The sequence below is a fragment of the Hyperolius riggenbachi genome, chromosome 10, assembly GCF_040937935.1.
Source record: "Hyperolius riggenbachi isolate aHypRig1 chromosome 10, aHypRig1.pri, whole genome shotgun sequence".
Lineage (NCBI taxonomy): Eukaryota > Metazoa > Chordata > Amphibia > Anura > Hyperoliidae > Hyperolius > Hyperolius riggenbachi.
Genome location: NC_090655.1, coordinates 160288343 through 160299319, shown reverse-complemented (window position 1 = coordinate 160299319; position 10977 = coordinate 160288343).

Here is a 10977-nt window from a genome sequence, read left to right as displayed (position 1 = left end):
TCATTTGTGTGTTTCTTTCCCCCTGCAGCTATCTTCCACTGAAGTGTCAGGCTATTTTTCCTGCAGAGTGCAGACAGCTGTGCCTGTATGTAATTCCTCATTATGGAAAGCCCAGCCAGCTCAGAGGAGGATTTATCCAGCTTGTAAAAGATAATAGAACAGAGAGAAGCTGCACTAATCTAAATATCACACAGGCAGTGTGCAGAGAGGGGCCTGGATGAGGGAGTTCATAGCAGAACCACAACACTGAAGAACTTGGCAGCCTTCCAGACACAGGCTGACAAGTCTGACAAGAGAGAGATAAGTTGATTTATTACAGAGATGGTGATAGTAGAACGTGCTGCAGTAAGCCAGAACACATTAGAATAGCTTTTGGAACTTGTAGGATGATAAAAAACAGGATGCAATTTTTGTTACGGAGTCTCTTTAAGTATACTTTTTTAACTTTTCCTGCACAAGGTCTCATGACGCCCCATTACATTGTAATGGATATTGACTGTCAGGATTGGGTCCTTGGATGACATCGCTGGGCTGGGATCTGTACATTACGTCCAAGCGGTGGGTGGGAGAGAGCTGTGCATAAAACAATTGGCCGTACAAGATTCACTTCAGACCTGATCACTAACTGCTAACTGAAGCGGACAGTGTAATGTCCACTCAGATAGTGCACTGTGGTTCAGTGGGAGTCTGGAGCAGATCCGTTTCCACCACAGACTTCTGTAGAAAACGCATCCACTGTCCAGGTTTATCATGCAAGTTAGATTTTTCATTGTGTTTATCGCAACAGATCCGTTTGCAGACTGCCCCCCATATCCAACTAAATTTTGTGTACACTCTTATAAACTAATCGGATGCCTCAGCAGCACCATTTTGAAGTGGCGCACACTTTCATGAAATTATTATAAACATTTCACTAACTGATTTAAATAGTGCTGTTGTGCTGGAAGTTCATTATGAACATCCAGATTGGGGTGATCAGGGCTTGGTTGATCTGAAGGAAGGGGGGGGGGGGGGGGTGTCAGGGGCAGCCAGTCACAGCAGGCCTTGGGCGGCAAAAAGTACAAATCCGGCCCTGCATGTATGTGATATGTATGATAGAGAGGTGATAACTGCAGGGACATAACAATAGGGGGGAGGGGTACAGAAGGACTGACCGTACCCATGCCTTTGGTCCACAAGGGCCCCGAAGGGTCCACCCTCTATCACCGTATTAGCTTTCTATCGGTCCTGAACAATAGTAGTCTTTAACACACTGTTGCCAGTGTGTCCCAATCCCCTCCTTGCACCTCTGACACTCTAAATGTCTTTGGTAAGTTTTGGCACGCTGTATCAATTGCCCTGTATAGAGTTCATGGGGGGTGGGGGGGGGCTGATGTAAAATCTACACCAGGGCCCGTAGTTAGAATTCTCCTTTAAGTTTGAAAGGGTTAAAAATTAGCACACGTCATTTTAAGGGATCTAATCTGCGCCCGCCAACATCTGTGTGGGTTCCTCCTCTGAATCAGTCAGTGACAGCAAAATAAAATGAGGAAGTAAAAAGTAGTGCTTTTTAATCTAATGGGGTCTAACATTAAAACATTAGATTAATTAGGAAACATATATGTCCGTATGTATGGATTAATGTCAGGTATACTACTTGCCTTATAAAATAGTAGTATTTTTAACTCTTTTTATCTGTTAATAATGATTTCTGCATATATACGGATGTATTCTTAATAGTTAGAAATAAAAAAGTTAAATTGTATCTAAATAGGCTTGGTTCTGTGACAAAGGATTTTGGTTCTGTGACAAAAGATTCGTTTTTTTCTTTTCTTTAATTGGGGTTTCCGGGTGGCTGCACAAAACGCCTGCTTATGGTTTTTTCTGCCAGCAGAGAGAGAAAAAAGAGGAACTAGCGTACTACTTTGCAGGAAAAAAAAAAAAGCACATTCAGAAGTCTTTTCTGAATATACCGTATATCTGTATACATATGTATCATATGAGGTATATTATTGGAGTATTTGGAACAGTGAATAATTTATATATATTTCTTTTGTCCCTATCTTTCTTTAATATACCTGCTACTGTGTTGTTCACTACACACGCGGCAGTCTGTAAATAAATCCACATGTCTAGTATAGGAAGTTTTAAGGAGAATAATTTTTTTCCTGAACTTTAGTGTCCTTAAATTAAATTAGATTTCACTGATACCAACTGTCACCCAGGTCCATATGTATATGATTGAAGTTTCCCATACTGCAGAATAGATTTTTGGATTTTTTTATACGTGTCCAAAAGAGGTGCTGAGATTTTTTCATAGGTAGTATAGTGGAATCATATATCATAGTTTGGGGCCAATTTGGAAGGGAGCCGGTTGATTTGTCTGTGGGTTTTTTTTTGGGTGAGGAAACTGAGTGTCTGGAGGAAACCCATGCAGACTCGGGGCAGATGTTAACCAGGCAGAGATTTAAATAACATTACAAGGCGAGAGCACTGGCTGCTACGTCACCGTGTTACCTTAGTGTCATAGTGTAAAGAGAATTTAGTTTTAGTACAACCTAATTCCCTTGGTCTGAAGTGGGTTAATTAAGGAATGGCGTTTTGTCACCCAGACTTATACAAGTGAGTAGAGTTAAATCATTTCCCCATGTCATGGTAGTTGCCATAAGTTTGTTAGAATAATGTTCATATTTGAACGGAATTTATATAGCTTGTAACTTTGAAGCATATAGATTCAAATAATTTACTCAATAGTTCTCCATAGATAAAATCCTTCTTGAATATTGTATCATAGTTGGTAGGCTGTATTTTTATATCAATCGCAGCAGAAAAGGCATTTAATGATGTTTGCAACTCATTGTTGAAGTGTTACATGCTATTGTAACTAAACTGTGTCTAATTTAATTCTTCACTGGCCTGGTCACCCAGTTGAACGAATTCTCTCAGCTTGCTCCTCCTCCAAAGCCACTCTGATAAAGCACAGTTATTGTAACTTCAATATTTCTAAATGTCATGCAACTCTTGAAAGATAATGATGTATTGTATACTGTTTGTACTATATTTTAGTGGATATTGTGAAACTGTGAAAGCCATATTCATTTGGGAATATTTATGGAAAACATTGAGGACATATTAAATAGTCAGGACAGGTATATAGTTTTAGGTCAATTAAGATCACGTGTGTAGTTCTGGGTCACACTTGCTGTTTATCTCATGTCACCCTTTAGATTATGGGAATTCTTTTCCAATAGTGGGGTTTTTTTGACCTTAATAACCCCTCTTCCTGTTCATAAATCCATCTCCTTTACATTAATATCTCCTCTCCGGGTGGCACAATATCTTTGTGTGTATGTAATTAATGACATATATTAGCAGAGAGCTGTTTAAGGCTCTTACTCTATGTCACTCATATTTTTAGTGAGAATATATGGTTTTTTTTGTAAGCCCAAAATCCACTCGGCATAGGAAAATAAGTACATTTTTCTTAGCCTTAGGAAAATAGCTTAGTTTAATGCTTGAACCTTTTTGACAAACTGCAGAATCATTTGATGTTGATATGACAATTATTTGGATGGATTTTTAGATTTTTGACAGAATTTTTCACTGTTCTGAAGACTCTAGGAAAAAATACACTGTTTAATTTTATAGTGTAATGATTAGAAGCTTTACCTCTGGCAGAATTGTAATTTCAGTTCTGCTTGATCTGTAGTTCAGTGTCTGTTTAGTAAGGAGGCCTTAGCCTAGTCTCTGTAGTGCTGTTCTTTGTATGTGTGCCTATAGAAGTGTGTCTCGGGGACAACCATAGGTATAGTACCTTAAGCGCACTATGGGGAAAAGGACACTATAGATGTTCTTTGTATGTCTGTAGCTTTAAATCTAAAAGGGGACCCAACCCTATTACAGGAAGACAGTGCTGGCCACTGTTCCGCTGTACTGTGACCCTGCTCATATTAGCCTTTCACTTATTCTGACCAGACATTAAAATAACTTTAATGTATGGTCAAAGAGGGGAAAGAGCCCTGCCCAGGCCACCTAAGTTCTGTAAAAAGGAAAGAGCCCTGCCTAGGAAGGAAAGAGCCCTGCCTAGGGCCACCTAAGGTCTTTAAATACATCACTATTTAGGGTTTGGTATGATTGTGGAAGGTATGATGGAATGAGAGTGTGACTTGTAATCAAAGAATGGAAAAATGGGAATTCATTATGGTGTATTATTGGGAATTTATCCTCTCTGCCATGTATGGAGTCACATACTCGCACGGGTACAGCGACACGACGTCATGCGAACGGGGTATTGCGAGAGATCCGTTAGGGTCATAGAAAGATCCGCTAAGTGTGTGTTGAAGTTCATGGTGGAGAGTATGAATCATATTGGTATTACAAATACTAGGAAAAATAAATGACTTATTGGATTTTTGGGAAAAACAGGATGCTCGCACATTTCTCTTTATTCTTTCAGAAACAACTTGCCAGACATCTATCCTGAGGAGGATAAGACTGCCTGACCAGAGTCCATCCGGAAGTAATCCATCCAGAGGAATCCATCCCGAAGGGAGTCTCTGACCAGACCAGAAACTATCCTGAGTCTATCTTTACAGAAGGATTTCTACTGGATCCACTGTTTTGGGTGAAATAGTTCGACTAAGGCCTGAATTCCAAAAAGAGACTTTTTCATCAGTTCCATAGTTGCGTGTGTCATCTGTTGAAGAATGGAACAAGATCTGGATCTCAGACCCAGGAAGATTGTATGGATTGTGGGACATTCTTATGTGTATTGGGCTCGTAGGAAAGCTACTAATAGTGACTATGGGGAAAACCTTGGGTTATCTAGAAATAACTTCATGATCTATTGGTTCAGTATTAGAGGGATGATTTGGAATATGTTTTTTGGTAGGGTTACTTCTTTAATGCGGAGATTTCCTATGCCAGACATTCTTATTTGTCACTTGGGTGGGAACGACGTGGGTAAAGTTAACACTATTGATTTGTTACACCGCATGAAATATGATTTTATGCGCATTCATGAGATCATTCCCCAATGTGTGTTGGTTTTTTCTGAAATCATTCCCAGACGGGTGTGGATTTTTCCTCAAGATAGATTGAGGACCATTAAGACATTCATTAATAGGGCCTTATCTAGATCCCTGCCAGCTATAAGGGGTTTTTCTTATTGGCATAATAAGCTTGAGGGTTCCCGGCCTAACTTATTCCGCCCGGATAGGGTTCACTTGTCTGATCAAGGATTGGATATTTTTAATGCCGATCTTAGATCAATGATTGAATCAGCTGCCATGAGGGGTGGGTCACTATATTAAGGATATGATAGAAAGAGAGCTAGTTGTAAGTCACATTATGGGTTAATGCTTTCTGAAGAGTAAAAGCCTTTATTTTGCTATATCATTTTTCAAGTAAAAATTAGAATTAGGGTTTTTGTAAGTTATATAATGGGTTGACATGTAATGAGCAGATATCTCAATTACTAAATAAGGCCAAATGCTGATAAATCCAGGGATTTTTTCTGATCGCCATTTTGGGGTCAGGAAGGAATTTTCCCTTTTTGGGGCTAAATACACTATGCCTTACAAGGGTTTTTCGCCTTCCTCTGGACCAGCAGTGAAATGGGCCGGTGTGGTGTGTTATGTTATGTACACACCTCTTTCTTCAACCCAGATAACTATAAAACTGTATATTTATCAGACAGTAAAATATATATTTACATACCCACGCATACGTGTTGCTACACATATAATTCAGCAGACCTGATCTCAGTGGGCAATTTTCAGGGTACAAGTCTCCTATATTTGGTACCTTGGTCTTTGGTAGATTCAAGTTGGCCATAATTGTCTTGCTAAGTTTTACTAGAGTATTATATTCTGTCCTATCCTGATTATGAATATAACTGATGAGTGCCCATATGTTTGATTAGCAGAGTCCTTCTAGTATGGTCAAATCTGAAGGTAGCCATCATTACAGTTGTCCTGTTAGTCCTGATCTTGAAAGAGTATCTATAGCAGCGGTTGCTATTAGTTACATCTTTTTCTGCTTTGATTTGTAGTGTGTCTGTATAGATATTTACCGCTACTGTGGTAAAACGTCAATTAGCTAACATTCCTTTTCCTTGTTAAATCAGAGTTGTATCTGTTTGTCTGAACAAGCATAACAGGATTTTGGTCAGTATGATTGGTGCAATGGACTACAATTTCACAGCAACACAGTTGCCTTGGGCAACCGGATTGGTATATTTAGTATGGGATAATTGGAAGGCCAGAGATGTTGAGGATCTCATGTAGCCTTATTCCCTAGATTTCTGCTGTGATCTGTATTCCCTTTCACAAATGTGTCCTGGACTGAGGCCTGTAGCTACGGTTTGACCTGCTTGGTGAGTTCTGGCAGTACTCCTGTATTTCTGATCTCAGCCTCTGTACTCGGGGCATTAAGGCCTGAGTATGATTGTAGTTGGGTTGATGTCCACTCCCTGGGTTAACAGGAGTGTGTGACCTAGAGTAAAGGATACAAAGATAGTTTGGAGTACAGTGGCTGATGGAGGGTCGGAGGTCTGCCATGCCTCACAAATGGGTTATAAACTAAATTGTAAAGTCAAGACCACCCTCTCACAAATATAGCCACCTTATGCATGCGCTAGTTGCTATCATAAGGGTGTTTTTGACCTTGGCCTACCTAAAAGCCTAGTATTTAGACAAGCCCTTTTTTAGACAGGAGCAGATGGAAACTTCTCTTGGAGTAAGTGCTGATATAAGACAGTTTCTTTCTTGTATTGATCTGAGAGAAACATTCCTGCTGCAGGCTAATTTATACACATGAGTGTACCCTCACATGCAGTATGCATAAGATTTTTGTTAGATTACATCAGGAAAGAGAAGTGCAGACAACTTCTCATGTTATGTCCGTTATCGCATCGGAGGACTGTGACCAGAATTTTGCCCACTGATATGTTAGTTCTGTATAAGGCTAAATAATTGACATTGATATGATTATCTTTTTTCATAAAGATACAATTAGATTGGCATCCTCCAGGATACTAATCTTTGGGGGACAATACTAGCATAGTCTGTGTAGCCATTTTTCCTTTGGAAAATGTCTAAAAAGGAGGGAATTGTAAGGGTTCGCAAGCATAAGTATATACACTGTCAGCCATTTTGTCTTCTCAGCAGCCATCTTAGGATCCATATATATATTGTAGCAAGCTTTTAGTTTAGCCAGATCTTGAAGACTGAACCTGTCATGCTACACTGCATTCTCACTTCCCCAATTCTGTTCTAACTTTGTCCTACAGGAAACTTTTATTGTGCCACTTTGACACCTGCAGAGATGTCATATGTTATGCTAGGAAAGTCCTCATCTGTATTATTTAAATCGTGTATTATGTAAATATGCTGGAAATTTCTATGTCTATTGAGTTTGCGCAGGATGTACAAATTACTGTATAAATATAATGATTCAAAGGCAATAATTAATCTGTTTGGCAACCACAACCTGTCTGTGTGTCTCTTATTGTGGCTGACCAGCTGATTCAAAGCCAGTACTGGTATAGAAATCACAAAGTATTATTTCTAGGTTTTCTAGGTCATCACTGAAGGTCCAGTGGGTCTGTAAAGTGACCACTTCCTTTCAAACCTGAGACCTTCAGAGTTCAGCCCACTACAACGGTCTTCTCCAGCATAATACTCATTATTGGACCAGTCCACAGCACTAAGGCAAGAACCCCCAGGAATCTCCCAGAATGACTCACAATTCCAAAGAGACCCCAAGAGATTAGAAGATCCCAGAGAGCCACATGGTGATCCAACAGGACCCCCCACCTGACTCAGGGAAACCCCCAAGCCAAAGTCACAAGGACAACTGTCACAAACAGAGTTTTCAGGAATCAGTACCGTATTGAGGTATGTGGCGCCTCCGACGCCTTCTGGACAAAACACCACCAGGGGGACATCAGAGCACATAAACACAGAGGGCACCTCCGGGCACGCTGGATCACGAAGAACATCTGAGCACACTGGAACAGGAGCAACCACTGGGCATGCTGAGGGACTGTAGACCTCAGAAACCGACACAGCCAGACCAGAATCAGAGCAAGACAAAAAATCATTGTGACCAGTGGTCACGGGTACTGGACTTTCAAAAGGAGACTCAGAATCAGACATAGAAGTCTCTGTGACTACAACAGTATCCAACAAAAACGCATTATTGACTACACATGACTGAAGCTCCAAAAGAGCTGCAAAAGTAGTCAGCATAATAGCGATGCCCACTGAAGTGGGCATTACTTCAGTGGGACTTAGGGGGCAGGAAGCAAATCTTAAAAGCTCTGCGCCCTCAAACAGGAACTCAGAGGTCCCCAAAACATCACATAAAACTTCAGGAGCACAAATTACTAAGTTTTCTGGTAAACTCATCAATGATTCTGAACTATCCATGTTACAGGGCAAAACATCAAATACATTCAGAGGACAGGGCTGATGTTTTAGAAATGGTTCTACAACACACTGAATTTTATTCACATGAACAGACTGCACAGGGATGCCTACTGGAACAGACCCTGACTCCCTGACTTTGGTTTCATTAAACACATAATCCTGCATAGCAGTCAAACTTGACTGCAATTCCAGAATGGCAGAAAAACAGGTGAGTATAACTGCAACACCAAAAAGAGCTTCTGAGCTCTCTGCTGGAGATATTATACCAGGCACTATTGAGTCATACAGAGTACAGGAAGTAAAGTCAGTAGTTTCTGTAGAGCAAGGAAGGGATTCACAAATGTCAGTTTGGCTGGACAACATTGTTTCATTCATGGTACAGGGCAAGTTCACAGAAATATTTTCTGGACAAAACAAAGTTTCCTCAGTATCAGGCTCACACAACCAAAGCTCTGTATCACCCTTAAACTCGGCCAACAATGTCAAATCAGGGGAGTCAGAACGCAAAATTTGCGGATCCCACATCGCCTTCGGTTGTGGAATGTCGAGGACAGGAAAATTGGAACAATTTTCATCTGGCAGTGTGTTTTCACAGGTGTCAACAGAGTGAGGCATAGGTTTCTTTGCAGAAGAAGTTGAGACAGAAACACGGGGAATTTTATTTGACACATTAACATTGTTCTTCAAGTTGCATCGTTTAGGAATTTTCCCCATAGCAAGTTCATAAATGGAAGATCTTAAAAGATTACTGGGGGGAAAAGATCTGTTTTTATATTGATCATAATTTGCAGGAACACCTGAGATAAAAGCATCAGATCGCTGTAATGATCTGCGGTCGATTTCCACCGACAGCGCACTCCAGGTGCGCTGAAGCAGATGGAAATCCCCACAATCACGGAAGAAGTGTACCCAGTATGTGCAAACACACATGCAGAGGGAAATTCCAACCAGCAGGTGGAGCTGTGGAGTACAGAGAAGCAGGTTCTCTGTACAACCACAGATGTCAGATTGGAATTGCACGACTTGAAACAAAAAAGAGCAAACAGAAACAAGATAACACGATAGTAGAGAACAGGAACAGATGCAGACAAAGAATGTCTACCAATCTAGTCGCCCCCCCGGCGACGATAGACATATGAAACAGACAAGAGTGTGAAAACCAATCGCACAAGAGGCGATTGCTATCAGAGATACAAGACTGAGTAAAGACAGAGCATGAAGGAAGCTACAGCAATAGGTACAATGTAAAGGCCAAGGAAAATAATAAAGCACTAACTGAACGCAGTCACCGCACGTTATGCGCAACAGCGACAAAACACGTTAATGGCACGGACACCGCACGATAAGTGCAACAGTGACAAAACGTACCAACCCTGACTAACACATGAAGACAGAAAGCAAAGACAAACAGACAGTGAGAACGCTTGCCAATTGGTTGTCTAACACCAGACAACAGCAAGCATTCCTTCCCTGCAAGACAGACAGATAGAGTAACCAGTAGCAACCGCTGCCAAGGTATACTCCACAACACAAACAAGGGAGGTCCACCACCTCTAACGCTAGGGTAAGTGCGACCAAGGAACAGGACTGAACGATTCACTTCCAACCACCGCTGGAGGTAGTGCAATCGCAACAACAGGACGAGACAAAACTAGACAGAATGATTCGCTACCAGCCACCGCTGGAGGCAGCGCAATCACAAGTTCGGGACAAGACAAGATAGACAGAACGATTCGCTACCAGCCGCCGCTGGAGACAGTGCAATCGCAAGTTCAGGACAAGACAAGATTAGGCAGTACAAATATAACACAATACTAGCTGCACTAATAGGAATGTCGAATGCACTCCCCAAGAATAACTACACTAGAATATAGACAATATGATCCAAACAGGCTGAGGCTCAAGGTGAGTCTATCAAACAAAAAACTATGACGAGCGAGGAACTCTGGGAGAAAGTGACATATATATACTGAAAACCTTCCAAGGAAGCAGACAAGCAATTTGCATGACAAGTGGATGCAAATCAGTCCACAGCAGCAAGCTGACAAAAAAGGCCTCTTTTCCCTGGATTGCATTATGCAACCTGCATAAGAAACCAACCAAATGTCCAGGGAAACACGGCCAGCAAAGCTGATTCTAACAATCGCACAGATTCAAACTCCACACAAGCAGTTGCCATGGGAAACAGACTTTCAGAATTCACACATTCCGTTGCTTTGGGGAATGAAACACACTCAAAATTTACTTGCTTCACCTCAGGGAAATTGGAACAATCGCCCGCTGACAATGTGTTTGTACAGGAGTTAACTGATTGATGTGTATGTAATTCAGACAACATTGTTTGCCACACACAAATCACCGGATTCACCAAATGTTCCTCACACTCACCAGATTCAATCAAGGTGCAAATTGAGTCAATACAGGCATTTAAACACATCTCATCTTTTCCAAAATAGAAATCACAAAACGAATTCCAATCAGTGGCAAACTCTTCAATCAGAGCCCCGATTTCCCAGGAAGCAAATGGAGGCTCCCACAAACCTATATCCACATAACACTGATACGG